Source organism: Anomaloglossus baeobatrachus, chromosome 3 (genome assembly GCF_048569485.1).
Source record: "Anomaloglossus baeobatrachus isolate aAnoBae1 chromosome 3, aAnoBae1.hap1, whole genome shotgun sequence".
Lineage (NCBI taxonomy): Eukaryota > Metazoa > Chordata > Amphibia > Anura > Aromobatidae > Anomaloglossus > Anomaloglossus baeobatrachus.
Window position 1 is genome coordinate 300,910,411 of NC_134355.1, and position 21,250 is coordinate 300,931,660.

Consider the following 21,250-nt stretch of genomic DNA (forward strand, 5'->3'; position numbering starts at 1 on the left):
TACCGTAGATCCAGATCCGAGCAGCACTGGCTGCTGGCGTGGGGGCGGCACAATATGTCACGTGTTGAACATAGAGGTGTTCTTGTGTACATCTGCAGACACAAATTGTTTCCTTGTCTTCAGCACTATACATATACTATTACATACTATGTAATAAGGGATGGCATTATACATAACAAGAGTGGATGCTAGGTAATAAGGGATGACATTATACATAACAAGAGAGGATGCTATGTAATCAAGGACGGCACTTTACATAACAAGAGAAGATGTTATGTAATTGTGCTGCTGAGTCAATTCTCACAATACTCCTTAGCTGGCAACAATCTGACCTGATACTTTCTTAGACCTCCCGACACGTTTCTTAATATAGCTTAATCCTCAGGGGACTGTGGTCAAGAAATTACAGCTTCATTTGAAAAGCGGACATCCAGCATACTGTGTCCAGGCTGGCATAAATGGCTGGCATTAGTTTTATGCCAGCCTGGACACAGTATGCTGGATGTCTGCTTTTCAAATGAAGCTGTAATTTCAGGTCAGATTGTTGCCAGCTAAGGGGTATTGTGAGGCTGATTTGGTGCCCCCCCCTGCTACTGGACAACCGATTTTTGCTTCATTTATCACAGTGATTCCTGTGTTATGGTTATCTAATGCTGTGGATTACTAATTGTGTACATTACATATGAGACAGTTCCATATTCTGGTCTCAACTACTGTTACCACGGTGGGGTGGTTCCTACCGGGTATATAGTGTCCTAAACTGGGTAATAAGAGGAGCCTAATATTAGCTCCATATTTTTTGGTTGGTTTTACAACCATTTATGTTGTGTGCTATATAGGTATTTTTAACTTTGATATTAAAAGTTACATTTTAAATTGTGACCACAACTGTATAGTACCAATTTTGCTTTGCTGTTTATTGATCACTGGTAAGCAACGACACATTTTTACATTGAGTCAATTCTCATGGACAAGCTCTCAGCAGGGGAAATCAAGTGTCCTAGGTCACAACCAGGAGGGTACGTCAAAGACAAAGAGATAAGACAAACGGAAAGTCAGAGACAAAGTCCAGTATCAGGTAACTGAGATCAGAGTGCGCCACATGCAAAAGGGGTAATTCAAATGAGTAGTCAAAAGGTAAATCCAAGGTCAGCCAAGAAAGATCAGAATATTAGAAGACAGAGCAAACATACCACTGAGGAAAGCTACATGTGGCAGTGGGCTGCCCACTGCCAACCAGCAAAATAGCCAGGTAATCACCCTTTATGGGTGACACCTAGAGGAGAGCGCAAAGGCCCAGCATATCGCTGCCTTAGATTGGATGACTGGGTTGTCACTCACTGTCATGCCTTCATAGAAATGCATATAATTATTTTATTATGCCATGTAATAAGATAAAGTTTAGTAATTGACATTGATACTGTCCAGTGATAACCAACAGCGCCATCTGTTGACAATGTTTTCTTACTGCAGCTTGTTTATCTAATCTTTCACTGGTTACTGTGCAATGAAAATTGCCCACCAAGGCTTATGTAGTTACCCATCAGACCTTGCATGGGCTCTGCCCCTTCTTCTTGTTCTTCTGCAGCCATTTTAGTTACATGGACTCAGACATTCTGCATGCTGATCATCTCTCCAGATCTCTGCTCCTGTTGTTTGTCTCTACATAGCACAGTCAGTGAGTTATGATCCCCTGGCTAGGGCTCATCAAATTATAATGTAGTTGCTCTGTTCTGCAAGTACAGTGCCTACAAGTAGTATTCAACCCCCTGCAGATTTAGCAGGTTTACACATTCGAAATTAACTTGGCATTGTGACATTTGGACTGTAGATCAGCCTGGAAGTGTGAAATGCACTGCAGCAAAAAAGAATGTTATTTCTTTTTTTATTTTTTTTTTTAAATTGTGAAAAGTTTATTCAGAGGGTCATTTATTATTCAACCCCTCAAACCACAAGAATTCTGTTTGGTTCCCCTAAAGTATTAAGAAGTATTTTAGGCACAAAGAACAATGAGGTTCACATGTTTGGATTAATTATCTCTTTTTCCAGCCTTTTCTGACTAATTAAGACCCTCCCCAAACTTGTGAACAGCACTCATACTTGGTCAACATGGGAAAGACAAAGGAGCATTCCAAGGCCATCAGAGACAAGATCATGGAGGGTCACAAGGCTGGCAAGGGGTACAAAACCCTTTCCAAGGAGTTGGGCCTACCTGTCTCGACTGTTGGGAGCATCATCTGGAAGTGGAAGGCTTATGGAACTACTGTTAGCCTTCCACGGCCTGGACAGCCTTTGAAAGTTTCCACCCGTGCCGAGGCCAGGCTTGTCCGAAGAGTCAAGGCTAACCCAAGGACAACAAGGAAAGAGCTCCGGGAAGATCTCATGTCAGTGGGGACATTGGTTTCAGTCAATACCATAAGTAACGTACTCCACCGCAATGGTCTCCGTTCCAGACGAGCCCGTAAGGTACCTTTACTTTCAAAGCGTCATGTCAAGGCTCGTCTACAGTTTTCTCATGATCACTTGGAGGACTCTGAGACAGACTGGTTCAAGGTTCTCTGGTCTGATGAGACAAAGATCGAGATCTTTGGTGCCAACCACACACGTGACGTTTGGAGACTGGATGGCACTGCATACGACCCCAAGAATACCATCCCTACAGTCAAGCATGGTGGTGGCAGCATCATGCTGTGGGGCTGTTTCTCATCCAAGGGGCCTGGCCATCTGGTCCGCATCCATGGGAAGATGGATAGCACGGCCTACCTGGAGATTTTGGCCAAGAACCTCCGCTCCTCCATCAAGGATCTTAAGATGGCTCGTCATTTCATCTTCCAACAAGACAACGACCCAAAGCACACAGCCAAGAAAACCAAGGCCTGGTTCAAGAGGGAAAAAATCAAGGTGTTGCAGTGGCCTAGTCAGTCTCCTGACCTTAACCCAATTGAAAACTTGTGGAAGGAGCTCAAGATTAAAGTCCACATGAGACACCCAAAGAACCTAGATAACTTGGAGAAGATCTGCATGGAGGAGTGGGCCAAGATAACTCCAGAGACCTGTGCCGGCCTGATCAGGTCTTATAAAAGACAATTATTAGCTGTAATTGCAAACAAGGGTTATTCCACAAAATATTAAACCTAGGGGTTGAATAATAATTGACCCACACTTTTATGTTGAAAATTTATTAAAATTTAACTGAGCAACATAACTTGTTGGTTTGTAAGATTTATGCATCTGTTAATAAATCCTGCTCTTGTTTGAAGTTTGCAGGCTCTAACGTATTTGCATCTTATCAAACCTGATAAATCTGCAGGGGGTTGAATACTACTTGTAGGCACTGTATTATCCTGTCATTATAGCTAATATGTATTTGCCATGTAGTGCATTTACCCTGCATATCCTGTATCAAATGGAATGCTATGTAACTCAGATACGTTGTATGTTGTATTTAGTATTTTCATTTATTTCTTGTACTTTTACACTGATCTCATTAATAAAAGTTGTAAAGGACCCCCAGCGTACGAGTCAATGCAATGATGGGAAAGAGTTTAGCTGTCTGTCAACTCGTTCTTCCAAAGCACAGATTGAGGGTGTCAGAACACTCACAGCCTGACAGCCCAACATGCACCTGATCCTATAGGGCAGTGGTCGAATCATGACAGTATTAAGAGACAGCTCTATATTCAGTACAGCCTGGGTTGCCAACTGTCTAGAAGTTCTAGGACAAACTGTAAAAATTACACTTTTTTGACCTACCCATAAGAATATGTAAGGAAGCCATGATTATTTTTGAAGTTGAAGAAACTTATACAGATTATTTTGATTGTAATTATCATTACTTCACAGTTTACAGTGAATGCAGCTAATTTCTTCATATCAGAATTATGGGATGGAAACATGTATCACTTATAATCATAAAGATTTAGGATTATGGTTTTCTAATGTGTCCGTAAAATTATTGTCTGTCTTTGATTTTTTTAGAAGTTGTTAAAATAAAAAAGTCAAGTTGGCAAACCGGTATATTGAGATAGGAAATACAATGTAATAAGGGACAGCCCTATGCTGTACATAACAAGAGAGGATAATATGTAATGAGGGACAACTCTATGCACAAGAGAGGATACAATGTAATTAGGGGCCAGCTCAATACATAACAAGAGAGGATGCTATGTAATAAGGGATGGCGCTATATATTACAAAGGGGACTCTATGTAATAAGGTACAATACTATACAATACAAGAGGTAACGCTATGCAATAAGGGGGCAGTGCTATACATAAGAAGAGAAAACTCTATATACTAAGACATGGCGCAATACACAATAAGGGAGTTTATTTTACAAATAAGGCGGACTTTGCACACTATGACATTGCAGGTGCGATGTCGGTGGGGTCAAATTGAAAGTGACGCACATCCGGCATCGCATGCGACATCGTAGTGTGTAAAGCCCAGATGATACGATTAACGATCGCAAAATCGTCGTAATCGTATCATCGGTGCAGCGTCGGCGTAATCCATAATTATGCTGACACGACAGTCCGATGTTGTTCCTCGCACCTGCGGCAGCACACATCGCTGTGTGTGAAGTTGCAGGAGCGAGGAACATCTCCTACCGGCGTCACCGCGGCTTCCGTAGGACATGCTGAAGGAAGGAGGTGGGCGGGATGTTTACATCCTGCTCATCTCCGCCCCTCCGCCGCTATTGGCCGCCTGCCGTGTGACATCGCTATGACGCCGCACGACCCACCCCCTTAGGAAGGAGGCGGGTCGCCGGCCAGAGCGACGGTCGCAGGGCAGGTGAGTGCATGTGAAGCTGGTGTAGTGATAATGTTCGCTACGCCAGCTATCACACGATATCATACCTGCGACGGGGGCAGGGACTATCGCGTGCGACATCGGCTTGCGATGTCGCAACGTGCAAAGCCTGCCTAAGAGTGTTGGTCCAATCTTTCTGCAATTAAAGCTGCATTAATACTGAAAGATAATCGTGATCAAGTGTTCTTAACCCCCTCAAGGAGTGGGCGATTTTTCGTGTCTACACCTTTGTTTTTTCCTTGCCTTAATGCCAAAAGCCATAACTTTTTTCTTTTTCTATCGATATAGCCATGTGAGGGCTTGATTTTTGTGGGATAAGATGTATTTTTGAATAAAGCCATACATTTGATCATATGATGTAATGGTAAGCAGAAAAAATTCCAAGTGTGCTGAAACAGCAAAAATAAGTGAAGCTCTGCTATTGTATTTATTTAATTGTATAAATTGTTTTATTTTCAATGAGGCAAAGGAAGGTGATTTGAGCTTCTGTGTTTTTTTATTATTTTCATATTTTTAAAAATTAGTATTTTTTTTTACATTTTACTATTTACTATTCCCCTTAAGGGACTTGAAGCTGCAATCAAGCAATTGCTTTTGCTCTGTACAGCAGAAATAAAGGCCTCCTGTAAATGCTGGTTACCAGCTGGTGTTCTCAGGAGAATCGTCATGATAGTCACAGGTGTCATCAACTGAGCCCTGGCTTTTATGGCAATGCATCGACGACCAGTGATCACATCACAGGAGTGCTGATGTGAGTGGAGAATGATATGCCCCCCCTGCAAGTGAGTATTAAATTCTGCTGTCAGATATTGACAGCAGAATTCCACTGGTTAACAGCTGCGGGTGAATCTCTGATCCACCCACGTCTGTTAGGGGCACATGTTGACCTGGAAGGTGTTGCTGGAAAGTGCAGGTTCCAGCCCACAGCACAGAGTGTTGCAGCAAATGAATGTGGAGAGATTGCAGTAGGCCATAACCTGAAAAATGCTGGTTCCTGAAACCCCTGAAATACTCTATGCTATGGCTGGAACCTGCACTTTCCAGCTTGTGACCTACTGCAATATCTCACCATTCATTTCATGAAATACTCTGTGCTGCTGGAAGACCCTTCTACTTCGACTATGAAGCTCTCAGTCTGTCACCTACCCTAAGGTCAATACACTACTCTCCTGAAATGCGCTGTGCTGCTGGGAGACCACACTTTACTGTCTCCATTTTATAGACCCAGCATAATGCCACCATATAGTAACCACATTGCATTGTATAGACCTAGCGTAAGACCGCCATATAGTAACTCCATTGCATTGATTAAATCCTGTATAATACTGCCTTATAAAAACCACATTACATTTGATTGTATAGACTGAACATAATATCACCATATAATAACCCCATTACATTGCAATGTATAAACCCAGCATAATACCTGTAAATAGTAACCATATTACATTGTATAGACCCAACATAATGCCCCCAAATAGTAACCACATTACATTGCATTGCATAGATCCATCATAATAGCACCATATAGTAACTGCATTGCATTGTATAGACCCAGCATAATACCGCCATAATGTAAAGAGATTGCATTGTATCAACCCAGCATAATACCACCATATAGTAACCACATTACATTGCACTGTATAGACCCAACATACAGTGCCTTGCGAAAGTATTCGACCCCCTTGAATTTTTCAACCTTTTCCCACATTTCAGGCTTCAAACATAAAGATAAAAAAAATTACAGTTTATGGTGAAGAATCAACAAGTGGGACACAATTGTGAAGTTGAATGAAATTTATTGCTTATTTTAAACTTTTGTAAAAAATAATAAACTGAAAATTAGGGTGTGCAATATTATTAGTCCCCTTTACTTTCAGTGCAGCAAACTCACTCCAGAGGTTCATTGAGGATCTCTGAATGATCCAATGTTGTCCTAAATGGCTGATGATGATAAATATAATCCACCTGTGTGTAATCAAATCTCTGTATAAATGCACCTGCTTTGTGATAGTCTGTGTTCTGTTTAAAGGACAGAGCGCATCATGAAGACCAAGGAACACAACAGGCAGGTCCGTGATACTGTTGTGGAGAAGTTTAAAGTCGGCTTTGGTTACAAAAAGATTTCCACAGCTTTAAACATCCCAAGAAGCACTGTGCAAGTGATCATATTGAAATGAAAGGAGTATCATACCACTGCAAATCTACCAAGACCCGGCACTCCCTCAAACATTTCATCTCAAACAAGGAGAAGACTGATCGGAGAATGCAGCCAAGAGGCCCATGATCACTCTGGATGAACTGCAGAGATCTACAGCGGAGGTAGGAGAGTCTGTCCATAGGACAACAATCAGTCGTACACTGCACAGATCTGGCCTTTATGGAAGAGTGGCACGAAGAAAGCCATTTCTCAAAGATATCCATAAAAAGTATTGTTTAAAGTTTGCCACAAGCCACCTGGGAGACACACCAAACATGTGGAAGAATGTGCTCTGATCAGATGAAACCAAAATCGAACTTTTTGGGCACAATACCAAGCGATATGTTTGGTGTAAAAGCAACACAGCTCATCACCCTGAACACATCATCCCCACTGTCAAACATGATGCTATGTGCACTTTAAACAGAACACTGAGACTATCACAGAGCAGGTGCATTTATCCGGAGACTTTATTACACACATGTGGTTTATATTTATCATCATCAGTCATTTGGGACAACATTGGATGATTCAGAGATCCTCAATGAACTTCTGGAGTGAGTTTGCTGCACTGAAAATAAAGGGGCCGAATAATATTGCACGCCCCAATTTTCAGTTTATTCTTTTTTATAAAAATTTAAAATAAGCAATACATTTCATTCAACTTGACAATTGTGTCCCACTTGTTGTTGATTCTTCACCATAACATTAAAATTTTTATCTTTATGTTTGAAGCCTGAAATGTGAGAAAAGGTTGAAATTTGTAGGGGGCCGAATACTTTTGCAAGGCACTGTAGATGCATGTAGTTCCATGCAGCTGAGGCATTCCTTTCAGGAGAGTGTGCGCTGTGCGGTGTAATGCAATGCAAGACTCGAACGAGTCATACCCAAATGGAATCATACCCTCAGTGTCAGCCTGCTTCTCACTCTGTAGAGACACTTGTCTGTACAGAGTGATGAAACAGAGCTAACATTGCATTCCCTGCTTCTCGCTCTGTATAGACGCTTGTCTGTACAGAGCGATGAAGCAGAGCTGACATTGCTTTACCTGTGGACTACGTCAGACTAAGGATTATTTATAATAAAGATGGAGTCTTTAAATGTTTCTTTTTTATTTCTAATAAAAAAAATTCTACAGTATGTGTTGTGTTTTTTAACTATTTACTAGAAATTTATGGTGGCCATGTCTAATTTTTTTTTAATTATTTTTTTAAATAATTAAAAAAAAAAAAATAATGGGCTTCTTGTATTTTGATGAACATTGGGAGGTTCCCCCATCACTACTCGTGATCACTAAGAATCCAGCTATGGGAGGAGTCACTGCGCTCAGCTGGGAAATTGCCAGCTTCAGGACTAGCTCCAATCATTGAAAGAAGTTGCTTTCACTGTAACCTGAGCACTCAAGCACCGTGCAGTGCTTGGCACTGTTAATTACTCGATCGAGGGCCCAAATGCTCAATCGAGTAACAAGCAGGGCCAAACATGTATACTCGTCACTAATAATTAGCCAATGTGCAACCCATCATTCAAAATAAAAACTGATAAGCCAGCACTGTGTTTTGTATCCTCATACTCACACCACTGTGCTCCCCCACTGCCCCAATTCATTATACTTTCATGTCCTTTTTCTCACCTAACACCCTCATTGTAATGGTGAAGAGGGAGAGAACAGGGGACAGGGGCTCTTAAGCTGGCCTCGGGTTAGGGGACCCTAGCTATTCCTGATCTCAGTTACTTCTGAAGGTGAGGATGTCTGATCCGCCTTCCTGGCCCTGCTCCTGACGAGCACTGATCTTATACCCCCTTCCCCCCAACCCCTTGGGAGGGCCGGGGCCGGAGTGATAAGGCCAACAGAAAAAGACAAAAAGAGGAAACCAAAACTCTATCTCTCGGCACACACACACACATACACACATAGAGGTGTTGTGAATGTTAGTTATGTCTTGGCTGCTGAGAGGCTCCCTTTGGTGGCCAGGAAGGGTTTGAACAGAGACCAGGTGTGTTGTGCAGTGGGTGTTTCCTTTCCTAACTCTCTGCTTATTTAAGTCCTGGTCTGATTGCAGGCTGTTGCCGGATGTCAGTTGTTCTTTGTATCTCTAGCCTGCTTAATCCTGCTCTACACCACATCCACTCCAGATAAGTTCTTGCTCTTTATTTATTGTCTGGTTCTTTGCTTATCTGGGTTTGTCCTTTGTTGTGGTTGGTTTCAGTTTATTTCCTTCCAGGAATTTTCCCCCTCAGTGGATTGTTGAGGAACTCCCTGCAGTTATGTGTGGAGTATAGCTCCTTTGGGTCCATGTGTTTGTGGCTTGTTGAATTTGTTATAATTCTTGTTTTCTGTTCATTGGTATGACAAGGGCACCTGGTATAGGACGGAGTTCAGATCGAGCGATCTGAGGGCCTTTTTTGTACTATCAGGAAGTTGGTATTTTGCAGGGTTTTTCTCTGGCTACCATCAGTCCCTTTCCTGTCCTTTCCTATTTTAGTCAGCGGGGGCCTCACCTTTTGCTAATCCTGTCATCTACCTGTGTATTGTGTTTTTCCTATATCACCGCAGTCTTTGAATGTGGGGGCTTGCTATTCTTGTCTATTTTCTGAGGCAGAGAGTTATTCATCTTTCCTACCTTTAGGATAGTTAGTTCTCCGGCTGGGTTCGTGGTGCACAGGATGTTAGTTCACCCCTCGGCTACTTCTAGTTGTGTTGGTTAGTAAGGGGATGGCGGCCAGATCAGTTGCCAATGCTCTTGTCACCTTTTTGCCAATGATTTGTGGTGGTCTTCCAAGGTTCCGGATCATAACAGTACATCTGGCCAAACAAATTTAAAGGGTACTCTTAAGAAGGAAAAAAAAAAATAGCTGCTGAGATTTTTTTTTTTTTGGGTGTTTTTCCTCTTCTTCTTTGGGTTCTGTGGAAGATTCCTTTTGTCTAGCATGGATGAATTGGGTGAGCGTGTTGCTCATCTTGATGCTAAGGTTCGTCGTATAGAGTCTTATCTTGCACAGACCCCCCTTGCAGAGCCTAAAATTCCCGTTCCTGAATTTTTTTCGGGAGATAGGTCGATATTTTTGAGCTTCAAAAATAATTGTAAATTATTTTTTGACCTGCGCCCTAAGTCCTCAGGGAATCCCGTACAGCAGGTTAAGATCATCTCCTTGCTGCGTGGTGACCCTCAGGACTGGGCCTTCTCTTTAGCGTCTGATGATCCGATTCTCAATGATGTGGACTCCTTTTTTCAGGCCTTGGGATTATTATATGACGAACCCAATATTGTGGACCAAGCAGAAAAGGTCTTGTTGTCCTTAACTCAGGGTTTGGATTCTGCAGAAACGTTTTGTCAGAAATTTCGTAAGTGGGCGGTCCTTACCAAATGGAATGATGATGCGCTGACGGCTCTTTTTCGCAAGGGTATTGCGGATGCTGTGAAGGATGTAATGGTAGGATTTCCCGTCCCTTCTGGTCTTGATGCCTCTATGACCTTGGCCATTCAGATTGATAGGCGTTTACGTGAGCGCAGGAAGATACCTGCTGGTTTTGTGCCTGTGGAGCAGCCTTTGGAGCCTATGGAGTGTGATAGGGTCCTTTCTAATGCTAGTCGGCAGGGGTTCATATGGAAGAATAGACTGTGCTTCTATTGTGGAGACACTTCTCATAACATCTCTGTCTGCCCTAAACGTGAAAGGAGATTGGCTACTTCTGTTACTGTGGGTTCTTTGCAACCAAAGTTTCTTTTGTCTGTCACATTGATTTGCTCATTGTCTTCCTTTTCTGCATTTGCCTTTGTGGACTCAGGGGCAGCGCTCAATTTGATGGATTTTGGGTTTGCTAGGGATTGTGGTTTTCCCATGGTTCCTTTGCAAACTCCTATTCCTTTAAGAGGCATTGATGCTACCCCTTTGGCAGAACATAAACCCCAATTTTGGACCCAGGTGCCTATGAGAGTTGCACCAGCGCATCAGGAAACTTGTACATTTTTAGTATTGCATAATCTACAGGATACCTTGGTACTGGGATTTCCGTGGTTGCAGACCCATAATCCGGTTCTTGACTGGAGATCCTTGTCGGTAGCTAGTTGGGGCTGTCAAGGTTTTCATCAGGACCTTTCCGTGTCGTCCACGTCTGCTCAGGCAGTTGATGTTCTGGCTTTCTTGTCTGATTTCCGTGATGTATTTAATGACCAGGAATCTGATTCTCTGCCCCCACACCGGGACTGTGACTGTGCCATTGAGTTGGTGCCCGGTTGTAAATTTCCCAAGGGGCGGATTTTCAACTTGTCGGTGCCCGAACATGATGCCATGCGGTCATACATCAGAGAATCATTGGAGAAGGGGCACATTCGGCCCTCATCTTCTCCTTTGGGTGCTGGCTTCTTCTTTGTTGCTAAGAAAGATGGTTCGTTGAGGCCTTGTATTGATTACCGCCTTCTTAATAAAATTATGGTCAAATATCAGTACCCTTTGCCTCTGATGTCTGATCTGTTCTCTAGAGTGCAGAGTGCCAAATGGTTTACGAAACTGGATCTCAAGGGTGCGTATAATCTCATCCGTATTAAGGAGGGTGATGAATGGAAGACGGCTTTTAATACTCCTGAGGGGCATTTTGAGTACCTAGTGATGCCTTTTGGGCTCACTAATGCACCCTCCGTCTTCCAGGCCTTCATGAATGATATTTTTATTTTTCGGGACCTTATTGGTAAATTTTTGATTGTGTATTTGGATGACATCTTGATTTTTTCTGATGATTGGGACTCTCATGTGGGGCAAGTACGGGATGTTTTTCAGATACTTAAGGATAATGCACTGTACGTTAAGGGGTCAAAGTGCCTCTTTGGGGTGCAAAGGATTTCCTTTTTGGGCTTCATCCTGTCTCCCTCCGCTATTGAAATGGACCCGGTTAAGGTTCAGGCTATTTACGACTGGGTGCAACCGACTTCTCTAAAATCTCTGCAGCGGTTTTTGGGGTTTGCTAATTTTTACCGTAAATTTATAGCCAATTTTTCTGCCATTGTCAAACCTCTGACAGATTTGACAAAGAAGGGAGCTGATGCTGAGCATTGGACCCCTGAGGCTATTGTGGCCTTCCAGGAGCTTAAAAGGCGATTCACTTCTGCCCCAGTTCTGCAGCAACCTAATATGTCTCGCCCATTTCAAATTGAGATCGATGCCTCAGAGATCGGAGCAGGTGCTGTTCTGTCTCAACGAGACGCTACTTCGGGTAAGCTTAAGCCCTGTACCTTTTTCTCTCAGAAATTTGCTCCTTCTGAACGGAATTATGATGTAGGGAACCGGGAATTATTGGCTATGAAGTGGGCATTTGAAGAGTGGAGGCATTGGTTGGAGGGGGCTAGGCATCAAGTTGTGGTGCTTATGGACCACAAGAATCTCATCTACATGGAATCGGCCAAGAGGTTGAATCCTCGGCAGGCCAGGTGGGCTTTGTTTTTTATCCGGTTTAATTTTGTGGTCTCTTTTTTGCCGGGCACCAAGAATGTTAAGGCCGATGCCCTTTCCAGGAGTTTCTGCACTGACTCTTTGGAGGTTGTCGAACCGTCTACTATCCTGAATGATGGTGTAGTTTTCTCGGCTATTTTACCTGATCTGCGGTTGGCACTGGCGGAATTTCAGGGGGATAAACCTGAGAGATGTCCTACAGGGAAACTGTTTGTCCCAGACCAATGGAGAAACCGAGTTGTCTCTGAGGTTCATTGCTCTGTTTTGGCGGGTCATCCTGGCATTTTTGGTACTCGGGATCTTGTGAGACGCTCTTTTTGGTGGCCTTCCCTGTCCCGAGATGTCCGTCGTTTTGTGCAGTCGTGTGGAGTTTGTTCTAGGTCCAAGCCCTGTTGTTCTAGTGGGCTATTATTGCCTTTGCCTGTACCTAAGAAACCTTGGACGCACATCTCTATGGATTTTATTTCAGAGCTTCCTGTCTCTCATAAAATGACTGTGATTTGGGTGATCTGTGACAGATTCTCCAAGATGGTCCACTTGGTTCCCCTATCTAAGTTGCTGTCTTCATCAGAGTTGGTGCCTTTGTTTTTGCAACATGTTGTCCGTTTGCATGGTATTCCCGAAAACATTGTTTCTGACAGAGGGGTGCAGTTTGTATCCAGGTTTTGGAGGATTTTTTGCTCCAAATTGGGTGTTCAGCTGTCTTTCTCCTTGGCGTTTCATCCTCAGACCAACGGTCAGACTGAAAGGACTAACCAGACCCTGGAGACCTATTTACGGTGTTTTGTTTCTGCGGATCAGGATGACTGGGTTTCGTTTTTGCCTTTGGCTGAATTTGCCCTTAACAATAGAGCTAGCTCTACCACGTTGGTGTCCCCCTTTTTCTGCAATTTTGGGTATCACCCTAGGTTCCTCTCAGGGCAGCTTGAGGCGTCTGACTGTCTGGGGGTGGATTCGGTGGTCAACAGAATGCAGCAGATTTGGGGGCAGGTAGTGGATAAATTGTTTCAGTCCCAAGAAACTGCCCAAAAGTTTGCCAACCGGCGTCGGACTGTTGGTTTAAAGTAGGGGACATGGTGTGGTTGTCCTCTAAAAATATTCCTATGAGAGTTCCGTCTCCTAAATTTAAGCCCAAATTTATTGGACCTTATAAGATTTCGGAGATTATTAATCCTGTATCTTTCCGTTTGACTCTGCCTGCGTCATTTAAGATTCACAATGTCTTCGATAAGTCCTTGTTGAAGACACATGTGGAGCCGGCAGTTCCTGCAGTAGCGCCTCCTGACCCTGTTTTGGTACAAGGGGATCTGGAGTATGAGGTTGAAAAAATTCTGGATTCCCGTCGCAGTAGGCGTCAGCTTCAGTACCTTGTGAAATGGAAGGGTTATGGGCAGGAGGATAACTCTTGGGTTGTGGCTTCTGACATTCATGCGGACAGGTTGGTTCGCACCTTCCATCATGCTCATCCCGAGCGACCCGGTGGCGTGGGTGAGGGTTCGGTGACCCCTCCTCAAGGGAGAGGTACTGTTGTGAATATTAGTTATGTCTTGGCTGCTGGGAGGCTCCCTTTGGTGGCCAGGAAGGGTTTGGACAGAGACCAGGTGTGTTGTGCAGTGGGTGTTTCCTTTCCTAACTCTCTGCTTATTTAAGTCCTGGTCTGATTGCAGGCTGTTGCCGGATGTCAGTTGTTCTTTGTATCTCTAGCCTGCTTAATCCTGCTCTACACCACATCCACTCCAGATAAGTTCTTGCTCTTTATTTATTGTCTGGTTCTTTGCTTATCTGGGTTTGTCATTTGTTGTGGTTGGTTTCAGTTTATTTCCTTCCAGGGATTTTCCCCCTCAGTGGATTGTTGAGGAACTCCCTGCAGTTCTGTGTGGAGTATAGCTCCTTTGGGTCCATGTGTTTGTGGCTTGTTGAATTTGTTATAATTCTTGTTTTCTGTTCATTGGTATGACAAGGGCACCTGGTATAGGACGGAGTTCAGATCGAGCGATCTGAGGGCCTTTTTTGTACTATCAGGAAGTTGGTATTTTGCAGGGTTTTTCTCTGGCTACCATCAGTCCTTTTCCTGTCCTTTCCTATTTTAGTCAGCGGGGCCTCACCTTTTGCTAATCCTGTCATCTACCTGTGTATTGTGTTTTTCCTATATCACCGCAGTCTTTGAATGTGGGGGGCTTGCTATTCTTGTCTATTTTCTGAGGCAGAGAGTTATTCATCTTTCCTACCTTTAGGATAGTTAGTTCTCCAGCTGGGTTCGCGGTGCACAGGATGTTAGTTCACCGCTCGGCTACTTCTAGTTGTGTTGGTTAGTAAGGGGATGGCGGCCAGATCAGTTGCCAATGCTCTTGTCACCTTTTTGCCAATGATTTCTGGTGGTCTTCCATGGTTCCGGATCATAACATAGAGGTGTAAGATAATAAGAGCTTAGGAGGAAAATAAGAGCAGGGAGGAAATGACGAGACAACAGGAGAGCTCCACAACAACTCAAAGCACAAAGCAGTACAATCACCAGCAGGACTGGGACACAACAGCACACAGACCAAGACAGCAATAAACCATAGTCGGCGTGAGAGGATAGATTCCACCATCATAAATAGGAAGGGAGCCAATATGATAGGTTTCCAACAACATGTGATCCCAGAAGTTACATGCAGGCTAACAGAGATTAACTCTTGCTAGCCTGATCATGAATGAGCCCGCAGCAGGTTGACACTCAAATCTGCCTCTGTAGTTCAGAAGCACCAGAGAAGTAACACAGTGTCAGGATCTGTAATTGTACCGCCCCTGCAGAGGTGAAACCGCTCGGGTTCGGGGTCTGCTGCTGTGGCTCGAGAGTCTCCGGACCCGGGGGCTTGTGGCCTCTTAAATGCAAAAAGGGGTCTATTTACAGGGGATAAGAGTTTGTGACGCCACCCGTGGATCTTGGTAAGGGAGTACCACCGCTGCCGATGGGAGTACCCGGGGGAGATGGAGTGGGGCAGCCAGAAGATGTTCCCTCCACGGGTAGAGGAGACCCCGTGACTCTGTGGAATGGAGGAGCGGAGGTGCGCAGGGCTAGTTGGAAGCAGGGAAGGATCATGTACTCACTCAGGCAACTTTGGTGGTGGTGCAGCTGCAAAGAAGACGCTGACAACAAGGTGAACCAAGTCTGTGGGTGCCGCTACCCTCTTGGGGGAGCCCGTCTGGGTATCCGTCCCCAGTAGTACTGCCTGGTGGTCCGGAGCCTGCCTGCGTGAACAAATTGTAAAGTGTCCGTGTGGCCCGTAGGCATAAAGCTGTCCGGGCCACACTCCCTCCTTTTGGATAAGGGAGCTGTTGCTCTCAAGGGCTTGCACGTGGGATGTCTGTGGGCTGCTTGAGTTGGAAAGCCCTATCCTCCCTCGTTGCGCTAGTGCCCCTGATCTCTGAGCTTCTTGGTCACAGTCCATAAAGTCACTATCCTCCGCAGGTTAATTGCCGGGTTGCTACTCCCTGACCAAGGGTCCAGTACCCAACCGTACTTTCAGTACCGGACTGGTCATTAGACTCAGATGCCTCCCGTCTCCAAGACCGGGTCCAGGCATTCAGCCTCAATACCCTGCAACTGGGTCTCCAACACTTCCGGCCCAGACCACCGTCTGCGACCCAACCTGTAACTCCCAGGGAGCCACAAACTCCCCAGCTCCTCACTACTCGAGTGCTACTTTCGACTGACCAAGCTCTGTTCTCCACTTCCTCCCTCCCACCAGCCTGCCTGACCCCTGGGTGGGCGGCCCTATTCCAGCTCAGCAGCCCACTGGTGTGTCTGGCAGAGTGTGGTGTGAGGTGTGGTTGGGATTTTGGATGCTGATGGAGGCAGTACTACAAGTTGGGAACCCAGAACCATGGGGAGTTGAATCCTGCACTAAGAATAAAGAGCGTGCAGTACCCTGTGACAACCTGACTAGTCCAGGGGCGTCACATAATGTGAACAGCGTCTGATGCCGCCTTGACAATCAGTGAGTTTTGTTCAAAACTACTAGCAAAACAATTTGTGTTAATGTCACGTCCTCCCAGAAATTCATTATAATATCATGTTCTCTCTTCTATTTCCCCTTTATTCCCAAGTCATTATAATGTCATGTCCTCTCTCCCAACATACTTCCCCAACTCATTATACTTTCACGTCCTCTCAGAAATTTGTTATACCATGTGTCGCAGGCGGGGAGGACGCCGTCGCTGCTGCGCTCTCGCTAACGCTCGGGTCCGGCGCTGCTGCTGCTCGGTGGCTCGAGCGGTGGCCCGGATCCAGGGACTCGAGTGGCGCTCCTCGCCCGCGAGTGAAAGGGGTGGTTGGTTTGGGGGATTTAGTCCGTGGCGCCAACCACGGGTCGTGGTGAAGATAGGCACCACCGCTGCTGATGACGGGGATCCCGGGAGCGATGGTAAGGAGCAGCTGGGATGTTGTTTTCCCCCTCCGTGGGTAGGGGTCGGTGGTCCCAGGGCCTGGTGATGTTGTGACGGGGAGGCAGGGTTGGCGAGGTGCCGGGTTGCAGGGACAGCGCGGCGCGGTGCCGGATGGCACGGGTGTACTCACTCAGCAAGAAAGGTACAAAGTCCTCGGTAAACCAAACGGCTGGAAGGACGGGTCCCGCAGCCGGCTGCAGTGCTTCTCCCCGGACAGGTGATGGCGGCTGTCTTTCCCTGCACCTTGATGTTCTCCTTCTGACTACTATGGATTCCCAACGGTAGTCCGCTCCCCGGTGTATGGGTACCGGAGGAGCCCGTTTGCCCGCAGGCGCTGGCCCTTGGGTCTCTAGCCTTAGGTGGTAGCTGTATACCCTCACAGTCTGGGCGGTTGCCTTCAATCGGGACTTTTGCTGTTGTGAAATCCCTGGGGTTCCAGTCACATTCGGATCTGACTATTGACGGCGGCTCCAAGCCTGGTCGGGGTCCGATGGCCCTGCCTGTGTGTGCTGGCTTCACTTCGCTCCCTGGTCGGTACCGGCGGGCCGTTGCCCGACCCCGGTCCTATGGTTCCGCGTTGCTCCACCACTCCTGCAGACGGCCACCACCGTCTGCCAACCTTACTGTCAGTGTCTGGGCCACAAACCCAGACACCCAAGTGCTTGCTCCTCTCACTTCAAACTCCTACACTGTTCTGTCACTTTTCCCACCTCCAGGCCTGTGAACTCCTCGGTGGGTGGGGCCAACCGCTTGGCTCCGCCCCACCTGGTGTGGATATCAGACACTGGAGGGAGGCAACAAGGGTTTTTGTTTGGCTGGTGTCCCGGTCTAATGGGGCTGGGGGTGTTTGAGTGTTATCTGTGACGACCTGGCTAGGCCAGGGCGCCACATTCTCCCTTGGTGAAATGCAGACCGTCCGCGGGCTGCCCGTCAATCACCGGTTTTATTTTTTTTCAAGAACTGTAAAAAGATATAAGTAACATGTAAACATCTTCAAACATAAGCATTTTTGTTAGGACACTTGAACATTGCATATATAAACATAAACATTTTTAATAACAACAGACGGACGGACGGATGTCTTCCGCTCTCCCACCCAAGCAACCTAGCCCTGATGCTGCCCCTAAGAAGTGGGCAGCACCCCTTGACCCCAGTCCAGGTTCAGGCTGCCCGAGCGGGGACGGGTACGGTAACTCGCACCCGGCTGTCACTTCAGGGGACCCCACATCCTTGGGGGACCCCTGACCCCCGGAGGATGGCCACCGGTCCTGATGGTGGCCAGGCCCCAACCTGCTCTGCTGCAGGCCCTTCCTCCAATCTGCCTCTCCGGAGGCGGCTCCAATGGAAAATCACCCATCAACTTATTTACAAGCCCACAAGTTCGTGTTTGGTCTGCCAGTTCTCGGCCATGTCCATGAGTGGTCTCTCATACAGGGGGGGTAAACGCACACAGGGTCCCTCCGGGAACAACTGGCCGACAACGGCCGGAATAATCACACAGATAATCAGATGAAGGTTCACGGTTCATTAAAGTCATTCAATCAAACTGCTGAGGGTCCCAATGGGGGACAACTTGCTTGCAACGGCGAACCGCTGCCACTACTTAAAGTCATACTCCTCCAGGACCTCTTCCTGCTCCACATCCGGACGGCTTGGTGGAGGAGGGGGCTGGGGCCGCATCGGCTCACTGCGGCTCTTCCTCTGTTTGACATCCAGGGCGAACCAGCCCCTCTCTCCGCAGTGGCGGGTATAAGTCACTAGGTCTCCCGGCAATAGGTCACGACCTGGATGGCCCGTGGGGAGGTGCGAATTGACATCGCGGCGGGCCACAAATACTTCGGCCTCCAGGCCCGGCTCATAGATGAAGCCAAACCCCCTCCGTTGGTTGAACTGCCGGACTTGACCCTCGTACACCGGGCCCCGCACCCGAAAGGTGGCATGGCGGAGTGCATCCTTCTCTCTGATCACCCTCGCCAGCACTTCGGCCCTCTGCTGCTCTCTAGCGGCGATCTCCCGGCCCAACGGGTTTGGTTCCCTGTCCCAGTATGGGGCGTTGGCAGACCCCTGCGCCCGGGTCGGACCCCGCTGGACCGCACCCACACCGGCCACTACCGGTTTTCTTTCATGTGGGTCCTGCGGTGACATGGCCTGGACTGCGGCTTTGCAGTTGCAGCCCGGCGCAGCCTCGGCCGAGGTGGGGGACTCAGGGCTTGCTGATCTCACTGGTTGAACCTTCGGGCCAGCAGCGGCCGGTTCTTCCACGAACGGGCGGACTGCCGGAGCCGGGACGGCTTCAGGTGCGCCCACGTCCGGGACCGATGGCTCCTTGTCGCGGACGGCTACTTCCCGCGGGGCCTTCCACGGTAGCGCAAGGGACACAGTCCGTTCCCGAACAACGCCCCCAGGCCGGTCCTCTAGGGTGGACGGGTTGGCTTCCGCTACCGGTGTTGGGGGTAGCGGAGTAAGCGGAGGGGCAACAGCAGCCGGTACAGATGGTGGGGGAAGCAGGAGGGTGAGCGGGCGCAGGCCGGGCCCCTCAGCCGCAGCGGCCGGTCCTTCTCGGACATAGGGGCATGGGTCGCTTACCCGCTCCTCCAACTCTGTCTACACCTCGCATCTCCGCACGGCCGCCGCCACTTCCTCCATCTCAGCCACCCAGCGTTCCATCAGGAACCGGACCTGGGCTTGAAGGCGACAGCACATCTGTGCGGTCCGGGCTTCCACCCACGCCGCTGTTCCTGGCGTGAGCTCGGGGATTTCCGCGGTGCTGGACGGACGGGACATCATGCGTGGCCGTGTTCCAGGAACCAAATGCTGGCAGAGTCCTGGCGTCCCTGCTTTTATAGCCTCGGCTAGATCAGGCAGACACACTCTCGCGCCCCCTTGGTACTCTTCAGCACTTCTGTTTGTTGGGGCGAGGCTTCGCTTTCGCGCCTTCCCTGCTCGGAGAAGATGCTCGAGCGGGAGATTTTCGTGCCAAGATGGTGGCGCTTCAAAATTTTCGGCCGGACGCCGCCGACGGAGATCACAAGGCACACGTCTACTGGTAAGTAGATGGGTTCAAACCTGTTCGTGACGCCAAGTTGTCGTGGGCGGGGAGGACGCCATTGCTGCTGCACTCTCGCTAATGCTCAGGTCCGGCGCTGCTGCGGCTGCTGCTACTGCTCGGTGGCTCGAGCAGTGGGCCGGATCCGGGGACTCGAGCGGCGCTCCTCGCCCGTGAGTGAAAGGGGTGGTTGGTTTGGGGAATTTAGTACATGACGCCAACCACGGGTCGTGGTGAAGATAGGCACCACCGCTGCTGATGACGGGGATCCCGGGAGCGATGGTAAGGAGCAGCTGGGATGTTGTTTTCCCCCTCCGTGGGTAGGGTCAGTGGTCCCAGGGCCCGGTGATGTTGTGACGGGGAGGCAGGGTTGGCGAGGTGCCGGGTTGCAGGGACAGCGCGGCGCGGTGCCGGATGGCATGGGTGTACTCACTCAGCAAGAAAGGTGCAAAGTCCTTGGTAAACCAAACGGCTGGATGGATGGGTCCCGCAGCCGGTTGCAGTGTTTCTCCCCGGACAGGTGATGGCGGCTGTCTTTCCCTGCACCTTGATGTTCTCCTTCTGACTACTATGGATTCCCAACGGTATTCCGCTCCCCGGTGTATGGGTACCGGAGGAGCCCGTTTGTCCGCAGGCGCTGGCCCTTGGGTCTCTAGCCTTAGGTGGTAGCTGTATACCCTCACGGTGTGGGCGGTTGCCTTCAATCGGGACTTTTGCTGTTGTGAAACCCCTGGGGTTCATGTCCCATTCGGATCTGACTATTGACGGCGGCTCCAAGCCTGGTCGTGGTCTGATGGCCCTGCCTGTGTGTGCTGGCTTCACTTCGCTCCCCGGTCGGTACCGGCGGGTCGTCGCCCGACCCCGATCCAACGGTTCCGCGTTGCTCCACCACTTCTGCAGACGGCCACCACCGTCTGCCAACCTTGCTGTCAATGCCTGGGCCACAAACCCAGACACCCAAGTACTTGCTCCTCTCACTTCAAACTCCTACACTGTTCTGTCACTTTTCCCACCTCCAGGCCTGTGAACTCCTCAGTGGGTGGGGCCAACCGCTTGGCTCCGCCCCACCTGGTGTGGACATCAGACACTGGAGGGAGGCAACAAGGGTTTTTGTTTGACTGGTGTCTCTGTCTAATGGGGGTGGGGGTGTTTGAGTGTTATCTGTGATGACCTGGCTAGGCCAGGGTGCCACACATGTCCTCTCCCCCACTCGTAATTCATTATATTTCCATGTTCTCTCCAGCCCCATATTTATCATATCGTCATGTCCTCTATCCCATCCCCAACCAATTCACTATACTTTCATTTTATTTTCA